This window comes from Natrix helvetica (genome assembly GCF_964273705.1).
Source record: "Natrix helvetica genome assembly, chromosome: 3".
Classification (NCBI taxonomy): domain Eukaryota; kingdom Metazoa; phylum Chordata; class Lepidosauria; order Squamata; family Natricidae; genus Natrix; species Natrix helvetica.
Genome location: NC_138549.1, coordinates 77,797,586 through 77,811,779, shown reverse-complemented (window position 1 = coordinate 77,811,779; position 14,194 = coordinate 77,797,586). Strand labels below are relative to the sequence as shown.

Sequence of the window (14,194 nt, the reverse complement as noted above, 5' to 3'; positions counted from 1 at the left end):
AATGGCACTGAAAAAAGTGACTTTTCACACTTATGACCCTTTCAGCATCCTGACTCATATTTATGATGGTTTGCAGTGTCCCAGAGTCATGCGACCACCTTTTGCGACCTTCTGACAAGCAAAGTCAACGGGGGAGCCGGATTTCCTTAACAACCGGGTTACGAAATTAACAACTGCAGTGATTCACCTAACAATGGTGGCAAGAAAAGTCGTAAAACGGGTCAACATTCACTTAACCAATGTTTAACTTAACAAAAGTTGGGTTCAGTTGCAGTCGTAAGTTGAGGACTTACCTGTACTTAATTATTACAATTGTATTTCATTAATATGTTTTCCTCAGCATAAACAAATGGTTTTCATGCTCCTGAATATTGGTTGAATCTCTCTGCCAAGTTTCTTGAAAACAAAAACAAAGCAACACCCCTCCCAAACACAAAAAATCCCACCACAGCCTAACTTTAGAATGTTGTGCTGAAATTCTGCATAAAACTTAGATCATTGAGATATCAATGGATTTTGTACAAGGTCATCTCTTTCTTTTCCATGTATCATGTGGAGAAAAAGGTTGAAGAATGCCTTACATTCAGATTTGTAATATATAGTTGGCAAATGAGTCCCCCGAGAAGAAGGCGTATCTTTAACCTGATATATTACACAATTCATATAATTCTGTATTAATTCTTCTGATCCAAGGTGAAATCTCTGTCCAGGGCATGCTGTAGTTAATTCTAATAAAAAAATGACAGGCTTCTTGTTTCTTTTTTGACATTTTTCTAAATTATTCTGAAAGACTTTGACTTGTCCATCCTGATGCTAATGAGCCATCTGGAACGTTCCAGTAACTGCCAAAATAACCAGCCTGACCCACAAATGTGTGTGCATGTATCTGTTTCTGTATTCCACAAATATTGTCCTTTAGACAAACCGGTTTTTTAAAATATTGATAAAGATCTTCTTCCTAGTGGATGATTTTAAAAACTTTAAACTCAGGGTGTAAAATAGTTTGCAAATCCCAAAGATGCTTTTCTCAAGAGGCAACTGGACTTTCTGTTTTTTCTTTGAAGGCATTTCAGCTCAGAGCTGAAGAAGCTTCTTTGGATGAGAAGGGAAATGTCTTCAAAGAAAAACCAGAAAGTCCAGTTGCCTCTTGAAAAACGCACTTTTGGGACAACCATGCCTTGGATGACTGCGAATCTCCATAGACACAGTTTGCAAATATTTTCATTTATTATATTTATTCCTCTATCAACTACTCTAAATTCACTATAGCTACTCTAAATTCCTGGTACAAAGTGATGCCCACAAAGCATTTCCCTTATGAATTTTCTAAACTGTCTTCAGTCCAGAATTTCCCTTATGAATTTTCTAGACTGTCTTCAGTCCAGAATTTCTTAAGACCTGAAATACAATTCTGGAATTCACTCAGGCATAATCTTTGTCTAATACACGTTATGCTGGCCAGTCCTATGTACAAGTAGATTCTCTACACCAGTGGTTCTCAACCTGTGGGTCGGGGCCCTTTTGGGGGGTCGAACGACCCTTTCACGGGGGTCACCTAAGACCATTGGAAAACACATATTTTCGATGGTCTTAGGAACCGAGACACCAATTTTATGGTTGGGGGTCACCACAACATGTGGAACTATATTAAAGGGTCACGGCATTGGGAAGGTTGAGAACCAGTGCTCTACACGTTTCATTTCTTTGGGACACAAATCTATGGTACTATTCAAGTGCACCATCTCTTTTTTCCTTTTAGACTCAATACCGTCTCCTTTACTGTCTCTGGCCATGAAATGACAGGTAAATCCATCCTCTAATAACATTTCATTAGAGGTAAACAAGAGTTAATTTGATATAGCGGCTTATGCACCAGGATAGAAACCAGGAGATTGTGAGTTCTAGCTCTGTCTTAGACATGGAAGTCAGCTAGGTAATTTTGGTCCAGTCACTCTCTCTTAGAATGGAGGCAATGACAAACCACTTTGGAAAATGTTAAGAAATCTTCAAGGATTAGACAATGCTAACTTGACTGCATAAAATAAAAAAGATGTATAGTATACAATTGAAACATTTTTATACATCTGCAGAATTGTACAGGTCCATGTAAAAATATACACAGTATATATTTCTTGACTGTGTGCTAAAGAAAGTAACTTTGGACAAATCTCCCTATTTGGGTGATGGATTACCGAAAAGGAAATCAAATATTTTTCCATTGCATGTGAATTCTTGTAAATGTTCCCCAGTTTCTTCCATTTGAATCAATAAAACCATATTTCTTTTATTATGTGGCTGATTGTATGTTTGTGGCTGATTGTATGTATTTATGTATGTGATGCATTCATAAATTTGACAGCCATTCTCTATATGTGCTTCAGCCCACAGCAAAATCCTTTCAAAACAATGAAATGTGCATGTATAAAGATGGCACTGGATGTATGACAGATGTTTCACATCTGGAAGGGTCCTTCATTTGTAAAGTATTCCTGGCCTTGAAGGTCATGTTACTAGACTTCAGGCAAAACACGTTTGCTGTATAGCTATTGGTAATAAAGACAGAAAAAAATATCTCTTATCCTAGACAAGATGAGCATTCGGTTGCAATGTCCCATGATCCTATTTGATATTGGAATATATTGATAATTTTGCACTGAAAATATGCAACTTTTCTTTTTCTAAAAATAACTTCTGCTTTTTTAAAAAAAAAAAAACCAAAAGCATTGTAATGAAAACAACCATTTGGTAAGACTAACTGAAAGGAAAATAGTAAATAAATGGTGTTTCTGAAAGAACATTTGGTGGCTTTTACCCAGATTATCTTTAACCCAAAACTCATTCTAAAATGAGTTTTTAAACTACTTGAATACCCTCACTCTCTGCAATGCCTTAAATTGTTGATTAACTGATCTTAATTAAATTGGGTGATTAAATGATAAAGGGTAGAAATTTGGATACCCACACGTAAAAAAACCTTGTTTAACTGAGGCTTTAAAGCAGGGTGTTAGGGCGTGTCAAACTCACGGCCTGTGGGCCAGATATGTCATGCGCTGGCCACGCCCACCCCCAGTTTAGCAAAGGGGGGGGAAGTCACGATATGTCATGTGACAACAACGTGACACCGCAAGTTTGACACCCCTGCTTTAAAATGTCTTTTAGGTACACTTACTGCTGCAAAGAGCTTTGATTTATTTACAGAAAATGATTCACCTTCTGAAAGGAAAAAAAACCTGTGTGAAAACATAATGGCAATCTTGGGGAAATACAATGCATTGTCAGTAGGACTCTTTTGGTGTCAGCACTGTCAGGAAATTAAATCTGTTACTTTAACAAAGTAATCTTTGGAATTTAAAGTTCTTTTTTTCCCTCCCAGTGTCCAGGTTCTTGGTAAATGGAGGCAGAGAACTGAGAATTCATGAGTTATGCATAATCTAAGAAATCAGCATTTTCAAGTTTTGAAAGTCTTGTGCCAAAAAAGGCTTTCTTGCTGTATGGTCTTTCAATTCAAAGTACAAGAAAGGGAAAAATAGTATCAACCTCATATCTCTTCCACTTTATTCACTCAGGGACTAATTACCAATTTTTTAATATGAAACAGTCTTACTGAATGTTCACAGTGGGACACATCTCTTTTCCCATCCTTACAGGAGAGTAAACCCTGAAGTCTTGTACAATATATTGTATTTTTGCAAGCTCTAGCAATAGTATTTCTGTCAAACACAGAATATATCTTTCTATAATTTACTTCTAAAGATCAGTTTTTTAAAAAGAAAAATTAAAATGCCATTCTCTGTTACGCAGTCACTCTAAAAGTCTGCCAGCAACATCTTAAAATTCCTATTTCTGACAGTTTATCCCTTCATCACAAAATAAAGATGCTTAGCTCAAAGTCTGCATATTAAATACGAACAGAAAAGAGTATGATCTCATTTTTTTTTCAGTAAAAGCACAATGGGGCTTAGCCTTCAGAGAAGAAAAATATTTAGGTTTCACAGATGCTTCTTTTCCTCATATTTGAAATTCAATGCAGAATAATTGATAGAAAACTCACGTAGTTTGCAAATTCTGAAAAGGGAAATTAAAAGTGAATGGCAAGTTATATTTTGAAAAGTGGCTGTTTTGCAAAAGTTGGGTAAGTAGTTTCCAGTAAACTATATTTACTGCAGAACTTAGACATCTGACTGCTATTCTCAAGGAATTTAAGGTTTTCCATACCAGTTATATTGGTTTATAGTTGAAATGCTAGTGACCGCTAAGAAATTGATGTCTTGTTTTATATCATTATTCAGAAGATTGGCACTATCATCTTAAAAGATTGACAAAACTTTAAAAAAGGTAAAATAAAAGCATAGCGGGAACTACAGGAAAAAAAAACCTGTTAATAAAACACAACACTAAAACAAGCATTAAAAAAACCTGAGGAAAAAAGTTTCAAATCTCCTCCTAAACTATAACGAAGAGACTTGTTTCTGATTGAGGTGGGAGTTGGTTGCTTACTCTGGGCCCTGCCAAAAGAAAGTAGAAATGATCATTGATACAACATGAACCTACACTGAGGTTTGGTGTAGTGGCTAAGATGCAATCTAAAAACTAGGAGACTGTGAGTTCTAGTTTCACCTTAGACACAAAGATAGACTGGCCTTGGGCCAGTCACTCTGTTTCAGTCCGTAGGAAGGAGGTCATAGCAAATCACTTCTGGAAAATCTTGCCAAGAAAAGTGCAGGAATTAGATCAGGCAGTCACCAGTGACTACACCAACTCAAAGGTATAAACAAACAAACAAACAAACAAACATACACACACACACACACACACACACATACATATGCATGTCCTGCTAATGAGCTGTGGGATGTACCATATAGTAACATATGAACCTGCAAAGCTTTTATGAACATAATGAATTGGAACTTGAGGGCAACTGTGAAGCTGTTTCAACATGGGGAATTTGTGGACCCTCAAAGAAGCTCCTCTCAGCTACATTGCTTCCACATTCTGTACCATTTGCAATTTTTAGACTAAAGAAATTGAAGGATTGTTCTATGTCCTTCTCAGTCTTGAGAATATCAGCCAATAAATAACCAGTTATGAGCTCTGAAGTTACCAACCATGGCTATTCAGCACATGAATGTCAAAGCCTGGCCTCTTTTTGGGGTAACGACATCTCTGTTTTATCAACCAAATTGATAAAAACACTCCACCACAGAAATTACATGGTCAAAATATAACCAAATATTTCAGAAGAATATCTTCAGGAAAGACACCATAATCATAAAGGATGCTCTGGTGTAATCTGGTTTATCCCCTGACAACAAATGCACCACCCAGAGCACAAAAACAAAACAAAAAACAAAACAACCCCCCTCCCCCATGGATAATTCATGTACATTGATGCAGATTTAGAGAATATTTAAATATTCACACCATGATATTGTACTCAGTCAGCTTGCTGTCCAAATACAAATTTTGATCTGCAGCTTCAAGGGCCCCACTCTCCCTCTTAATCACATTTAAAATTGGACTGTAAATGTAGGACATTTGCTTCAAATAGAGGTTTGGTCCTCTGAAAACTGGGACACACAGTTCTCCCATATATTGCTGCTGTTCCTATGAGATAGTTCCCTTACAGCGGAGAGGAAATTTGACCCACATGAACAACTTTCATACATTTGTCTTTGGGATGTTTATACTTCAGATGCAGGTATGGTAGCATTATGATGGGTATTGGGACAGGGATTGCCATTGCTAAATATCACAGATAGAATGTATGTGTTGCTTCTTATGGACTGTGTACTGTCCATAAGAAGTCGAATAATCTGTATTTTACGTCTTCCTCTGCTTTGCTGGTTAAGAAATAAAGGAATTACTTTGATCAATGTTGCTTGATTTCACGGTTTAGGACAAAATTAACTTTTGGGATAAGTACAAACTTTTCCAGAGTGCTATGTCCTCCACATGTTCATATTTTACATTTTCCCCCCAACTGCTGATTTGTTTAATTAGAGATAGTAGTGAATTCACCTAACCAAATATCATATAGCAAATGTTATTAAGACATTGCTAATAATTAAAATCTCAATTGGGGTAGTTTGCAAGTATTATAAAGAAAATAAATACATAAACAAATGAACAAACAAATAAATAGCAATATGACTACTTCAGCTTCAACCACAATCACGAGCACACAATGGATACAAACTTAAGGTAAACCGTACCAAACTCAAATAGCAGAAAATACGACTTCAGCAACAGAGTGGTCAATGCCTGGAATGCTCTACCTGACTCAGTGGCTTCTTCCCCAAACCCCCACAAATTTAACCTTAGACTGTCTACTCACCCCATTCCCAAGAGGTCTGTAAGGGGCGTGCATAGGTGTACGAATGTACCTACCATCTCTGTCCTAACAACACCATTTATTTGTATCCATTTCATAATCTTGTATATCCTTATATCTATTATCTTATACCTGCTTGACAAAACAAACAAATAAATAAAATAAAAATGATCTTTATGGTGGTGTTGGCATGAGCAATAGACAGTGAAGGGAATTGAAATAAATAAGTGCATTAACAAAGAGCACTTTATCAATTTTTCTTCACCCCCCCCCCCATTTCTTTTCCACTTCTAAGGATGTCTGTCGAAGATCTGTAGGAGTCCCAAATTAACAGCTCCGAAGGATATATTCTACTTCAGCAGTAGTCAAAATTGATCTGGGGGTTTCTAAAAACTTTTCAGGAAGTCCACAGTCAAATAAATCGATAATTCAAAATTACTCCATTTAATTTCTAATATTATAAATATTCATAGATATAACCTGCAACAAAAATATTCTGGACTGATGATCTCCTAAAACCCTTATGAGGTACCTTCCCCTGGAGTCAATATTTCTAAAACATGCCTTTAAGCCACTATTTAATCCCTATTATTCTGTATGTTGGGTTGTTGACTGTTGTACCATGCAAAGAATAAGAACCCAAATTCACCTTAAATTGTTGCCTAGCTATAGTTCCTAGTATTATTTGTCAAGGTTGCTGGGACTGGTAATACAGCAACATGGAAAACACAATCCACATTTATCAGATTTTGTCCCTTGAGTGGATATTAATCATTTCTCAAAATTCTGAGTAAGACGAACGAAAACTCAATGCCAAACAATAACATTTCACAGACTACATAAGGTAGAAAGAGTGGAGCAATGGAAATGGTACATAACAGAATATCCAGAAAGCTATTAGTAGCTCTTCAGGAAAGGATCAATGAAAAAGACATGATTATGATGATACATTGTTCTAAGCCATTGATATGATGAGGGAAGTACAGTCATCTTTTATGATATTATTTATGAAAAGTGTAACATCAATGCAAATGCATTATTTATATTTCAAGAGGAAAAAAGAATCAAACTCCCAGCAAGTGAACAGGAAGCTTTGACAAATGCACAGCTTATAAGTTATGCCAGTGATTTTGATCCTGTGGTCTGAGGAACCCTGGAGGTCCATGATGTCATCACAGGGGATCCAAGAAGGCTTGAAGAAATGTTATCATTTTAGTCATGAGTTAAGTCAATTAGTCAGAATAGAACTGGAAGGGACCTTGAAGGTCTTCTAGTGCAACCCCCTGATCAAGCAGGAGACCCTATATTATTTGAGATAGCTGACTGTCTAGTCTTTTCTTTAAAATACCCAATGATGAAGCACCCAAAACTTCTGAGGGCAAACTGTTCCACTGGTTAATTGTTCTCATTGTTAGGAAGTTTCTCTTTAATTCCAGATTGCTTCTCTCCTTGATTAATTCCCTCAAATAATAATAATTTAATTAATTTTAATAATTTATTACATTTCTAGACCGCCCCCTCTCCCCGGAGGGACTCGGGGCTGTGTACAGGAATAAAATTTAAAACATACAAACAATCATACACATAAATAAAAATCAGATTAAACAACCCCTGTACAATTTATAAAAATTAAAAAACAGACCTTAAAACCAATCTTAAAAAATTTAGAAATAGGACTGAGGTGGGATAGGTGGAATTAGGCCAAGCCGGCTAGCTGGAATAGGTGGGTTTTAAGTTTCTGACGGAAGGAGCGGAGATCCGTAGTCATTCTAATGTCGGGGGGGAGGTCATTCCAGAGGGTCGGGCCCATCACAGAGAAGGCCCTTCCCCTAGGCGTCGTCCGCTGGCACAGCCTAGTGGACGGCACCTGGAGGAGTCCCTCTCTGTGTGAGCGAATCGGCCAGAGGAATGTATGGGGCAGGATACGATCCCGCAAATAACTAGGTCCTGTGCCATGGAGCGCCTTAAAAATGATGGTTAACACCTTGAAACGCACCCGAAAAGCCACATGTAGCCAGTGTAGCCCGCGCAGGAGAGGTGTTACGTGGGAGTAGCTAGAGACTCCCGAGACTGCCCGCGCGGCCGCATTCTGAACCAGCTGTAGCCTTCGGCTGCATCTCAAGGGGAGCCCCATGTAGAGAGCGTTACAGTAGTCTAGCCGGGACGTCACAAGCGCATGAGTGACTGTGCGAAGGGTGCCCCGGTCCAATAGGGGACGCAATTGGAACATTGCTGTCATGTCACCCCAGTCCTTCTTTTCTCCAGATTAGCCATACCCAATTCCTGCAACTGTTCTTCTTATGTCTTGGGGGTCTGTGGTCATAAAAGATATTTAAAGGGAGTCCATGGTAAATAAAAAATTGAGAATCACTGAATTCCACTAAGAAAAAGGATGAATGCCTTTAAAATTTATTCAGAGTCACTCACCAAGAGGAGCGAACACACAAGGTGAACAAGCTGGCCAAAGAAAGTACAGATACTTAATATGTTTATTACCTGCCTGAGCAAGCTTTGGACACTATCTCTTTATTGTGGCCATAAAATATTTTTGAAGTTCAATGACATGTTAAATAATACTTAAATTGTTTTTGGAGTTTTTGCCTTTTTAAAGTGCTTTACAACAACTCATGAGTTTCCATTCAAGCAGAAATAATAGGCTGGATTCAATGATACTTTCTCTGAGGTGCCGAATAAGATGCTTACTTAGTAAGGAAATACTGGAATTATTGGGCTGAATCCTATTTAACTTCTCACTATTAAGGATAGTTAGAACCCCAATTTGTTACAGACCACTTCACGAGTCAAATAAAAGCACCCTTTACAACACTTTATGGCATCAAGCTGCCAGGTGTATTATTTAAAATTATCTTTCATTTTTCTTTCCCTTTTTTTTTTAAAAAAAGCATGGAAAATGGTACTTTTCTACACAACAGATCAGCCACGCCACCTTCCCTTTGCTAAATTGGAAATGCTATGAACCAGGAAAATATCTTTTGAGGTCAAAGGAAAAGATTTTCCCTTTTGTTCACCCCTAGAACATGTTTCCCGTAGCAGCATTTTGAACGTGGTCAGAGAGGACATAAAGGAGAGAAAATAAATGGGGAGGATTTCATTGTCGTCTCTCCCCAGAGTGTTAGTGAAACTATTCCAATAGTTGGTAGGATTGGAAAATAGGACTGGAAACTATCTTTGCATTTTATTTACCTCCTCCTTCATCATCATGTCTTCCTTGTTTGACAAGCTTCTTAGATCTGTCTGATAACACTTGCCTTTTAAAGGATAGATTGAAGTAATGAATAATATGCAAAAAATCTTTCTCCTCCCCTGGCAGAATAGTGTTCCCTAAAGAAAACATGGAGCCTTTGCCCCTTTTGTCTTATAAAGACTTAAATGGCTAAATATGGCTAATCTAATGCAGAACAAATCCCATTTCTACAATTGTTTACTTTTTCCAAAATTGTCATCCTCTCACAACAGTTTCTGCTCTCTTTGCTGTCTGATAGCTTCCTCATATATACAGGCATCTTAAAAACAATAATTCTAGTTGCTCTCCAGATCAGTGGTGGGTTAAGACCAGTACGCCCCGGTAAGGGCGTACCAGTGCCTGCCAGGAGCACTGGGTACCGTTCCGGTACAGTGCCCACACTCCTTACCAGTATTTGAGCTCTTCGGGGCTTTGCCGAGCAGCTGGAGCATCACAGAGGCATTATGGAGCATCGCAAGTGGTAAGTACACATGCACGCTCTGCGCATGTTCATGTGGTGGATGACGGGCCCTGTTGCACCATACCGGTTGCAATGGGATCCGGAACCCACCACTGCTCCAGATGTATCCATTTTTATGAATCCTCCATATACCGTTTACTGCATTTGCATCTTATCCAGTTCTGCAGTATTAACCAGGGGTGAAATCCTCTGACGTCTGCTACAGTTCGGTGAGTTTGCTACCGAGTACGCGCATGCGCTCCTGACGCCCACCCGCACAGCGCTAAAAAAGGAACATTTTGAAGCCTTCCGAGTCTGCAAAGGTAAGTAGAACGGGGGGGTGAATCTGCTGTGCCACATGATTTAGATTAGCTAGAAAGCAGGAAATCTGACAATTCTAGCTAATATAAATCATGTGTCACAGCTGATCATTGCCCAGCTGATCATCGGAAAATACTGGTTTGCCCGAACCGGGAGCATTTTTTACTACCGGTTCAGGTGAACCGGTTTGTACCGGTAGCATTTCTCCCCTGGTATTAACCTTGGGAACCTCAAGGATATTCTGAGGAAGCCAAGTGGCAGGTTTTCTCTAGGTTGCTTAGAACAGGGGATCCCAATCTTGGCAATTTTAAGATGCCTGGACTTCAACTCCCAGAATTTCTCAGTCATCCAATCTGGCTGAAGAATTCTGAGAGTTGAAGTCCACACCACTTAAAAGTTACCAAGATTGGGAAACCCTGCCTTAGAGAACCCATTGCGGCTTGTCTGGATTGTACAACTAAACAGCAGTAAGAAAAAAAGGGGCATGGCAAAGATTGTGAAGTTGCAAATGCCATCCTGATTATTATTATTATTTTACCTCTGCTGTAGTTACTCTTAACTGGAATTGTAACTTTTAATTATTTTGAATTATCCTGGTGAATATATAAAAAGAAAAACAAGGATTTTCATTTACTTTCTGAAGACATTTCTCTCTAGATGAATTTTCTTACATTAAAGCAAAGCCTCTTTTTAGTATACTACAGTATGTACATTCATAAAATAAATCTATATCTATTACATTGGGGGAGGGGTGGAACTGAAGAACACAGAAATAGCTTTTCCTAAAGGTGAACGATCTCAGCAGATTAGAAAATAAACCAAATATCAATTTTCCTTTCATTTTCATTGATGAACTCTTTGTCTGTTTCCCTTTTCTCTCTCTTTCCCCTGTTCCCTCCCCTCCCCATTTTTTCTTATGCCCTTGGAATGAGATACTTTGGTTTGTTCAAATAGTCCAAACTATGAAAACATCCTCCTATAAAAGAGCATTAAATAAGCAGATCCAAGTGGGGATATATTAAGCCAAAACACAAGTTCTAGTTTTTGAATTTATCTGGCACTCCAGATCATATGGCTTGCCTCAGGATAAATTCAGCTAATTGAATGAGGAAAACAGCCTCTGGTATGATAAAAATTACAAGAGTTTTCAGTCAAACACTTCTTGTTATAAATATTAGCTTAAAGGCATTCTTCTGGTTCTTGGGAAGAGAATGATATTTGCATGTCATTATGGCATTCAAGCTTTTATGAACTTGGCTAAATACATTGGCTTAGATAATGATTTCATGGGAGTGGGAATTCTAGCCTGCTAGTGACCCTACCAAACAATACGAGATGCTTCATAAGACAAATTTGAAAAGCCACAGGTGAAGAGAAATGTATAACATGCCCAATACAGGACATGTCAAAATGAGTGAAAGAAAAGTCAGTACCCATTTTTTTCTCAGATGGAAATTGCACACTGGTTTCTTTTGCCTGTCTTGGATTTGTTTTGAAACTCTTATGTTTCTCCTTGTTTGGGAATTATTTTTGTAACCCTTTCCTCACATTTAAGATCTCTGCTTCAAAGAAGATGACGACGAAACAAAACATTCCTGCCAAAGCATTCACATAGCTTTTTAAAAAGGGTTTCAAACAGCATTTATACTTTAAAAACATCTTGGAGAAGATTACGGAGATTAAGAAAGTATGCTCATCCATATTACACTACAGTGATATCAAAATGATAAACAAAATAACATCAGCAGATTAAAAAAATAATTTACTGTTGCCCCAGTTTCTTCCCGGATTCAATAAACCTTATGAAAATTGTCTGGTTCTGGCCAAGGATCTTTTATCCATCAATTGCCTAAGCAACCTGTGAACTTGTTAGAACATTGGGAAAAAATGTTTCATCATTTGTAAAACCATTTTGCATTAAGCCAAGAATGATTACGCTTTAGGAATTATTATGTGCTTTCTACGAGGGAAGAGTTGCAGGAAGTGGGTATATCTATTATAGTGAAAAGAAGGACTAAGTGTGACATGATAGCAGTATTTCAATATTTGAGGGGCTCCTACAAAGACTATTTTCCAAAGCACCAGAATGCAAGATAGGAAACCATGGATGGAAGCTAAACAAGGAGAGATGTGACCTAGAACTAAGGAAACATTTCTGAATAGTGAGAGCAATCAAACAAGGAAGGAATGGCTTGGCTTCAGAAGTTGTGGATTCTCCAACACTGGAGGCTTTAAAAAAGAGACTGGAAAGCCAATTGCTTAAGAAGGCCTAGGGTCACCTGCTTGAGCAGACGGTGCTGTTTAGATGCCATCCGAGGTACCTTCCAACTCTGCTATTCTATGATATGAAGGAATCAGTTTATAAGCCAAAAGAAAGGAAAGGCAATTTGGGGATTGACTTATCATTTTCATTCTAAGCAAATAGCTACAAGGAGATGGAGTCAGCTATTGTCTTGATATCCTAAAGAAGCCATTAACACCAAGCTTATGTTCAGAATTTTGTGACCGAACGCATATAATCCAAAGAACCCGATTACGAGCAAAACAAATGTTTATTGTGTTTGTTTTTGTGTAAGTGCATGTGTGCAAATAGGGCATATGGAGGGTCATCGATTTTGTTACTCCATCCCTTTCTGATGCACCAACAGCTTTTGCAGAAGGTTGTCTAATCTTCTAAAGCAGAAAGAGGCCCCATCAAGGAGTCTGTAGGCTGGAAGAGGCTCATAATATGTGTAGAACACATACAAATCCTTGGATCTAGGCCTATGTAAATTAAAATATATATCTAATTGCCATGGGAAATACATAAAGTTGCCCTGTACACAGCAGAACATGTGGACTAACCACAGAAAGCTGACACTTAAATGGTGGGTTATTTGGGACTGGATTCAACAAAATGAGTCATTAAAAAAGAGTTACAAACTAGTTTTTCCATATCCTATTCCAAATTCAGAAATTCTGCACCATTCCTTATGATATTGTCAGATACACAACATAATCTTTCTCTCACTTCCATCAAATGACTGATATTAGCAGAGGAGTACCAGTTCAGATGTCTTAAATAACGAGATGTTTACATTTAGCATCTACATGCCCATCAGTTCACAAAATGTTGGAGGCAACTGAAAGACTGAGCAAAAACAAGGTACTGAAGAGGCTTTGGAGTTGCGTTGCCTTTGATGTTATTGTTACTGCTGCGACACAGCCGCTGTCAAGGATTTATGGGGCAGGGCTAATACCAAAGATAGAGCTTCACATTTTTACATTTTAATTTTATGAATGAGTCACCACATAAAAATTAATGGACAGACTGGCCCCTTGAAGTGATGTTATCGCATTAAAATATTAATCACAGAAAGACAAATCTCTGTAAAGATACTAATTCCTAAGGAATGATCTGACTTTGAACACTGAAATAGCAAGAGAAATTTCCCTGATGCCTCCAATTGCTTTAAGCCTTTAGGCATGATAAGGTGTTTTTGAATATTGTTACCTCAATAGGCCTGGAGTAATTCTGAAATACGGATGGAAACTAATAAACATTCAGCAATCACCACAGAGACAAAGTAATCTTTCCCTACATGCTGTCCTACAAAATATATTAAAATGTATTAAGTCCATCATTCCCAAATTCCATGACCAGGAAATATAGAAATTAGATAAAAAGTCCTCAGATTGTGTCGGTAGTCCTAAGCCTTTTCCAAGGGATTCCATTACTGATGCCAAATGCAATTTCCACCCTTATATTAAGTCATTTTAAATGAATCTTTGACATAGTTTCTCTTAACTCCTGCTTGTCAAAGTACACAAAACTGAGATGATTGCTCTGCTTGTC

At 37.9% G+C, this 14,194-nt stretch overlaps 1 protein-coding gene across 2 annotated transcripts in view; it reads right to left on the bottom strand.

The window, feature by feature from the left end:
• The window catches only part of NR5A2 (nuclear receptor subfamily 5 group A member 2), a 122,053-nt gene that overhangs the window by 5,523 nt on the left and 102,336 nt on the right, over positions 1 to 14,194 (bottom strand). The window lies entirely within an intron of this gene.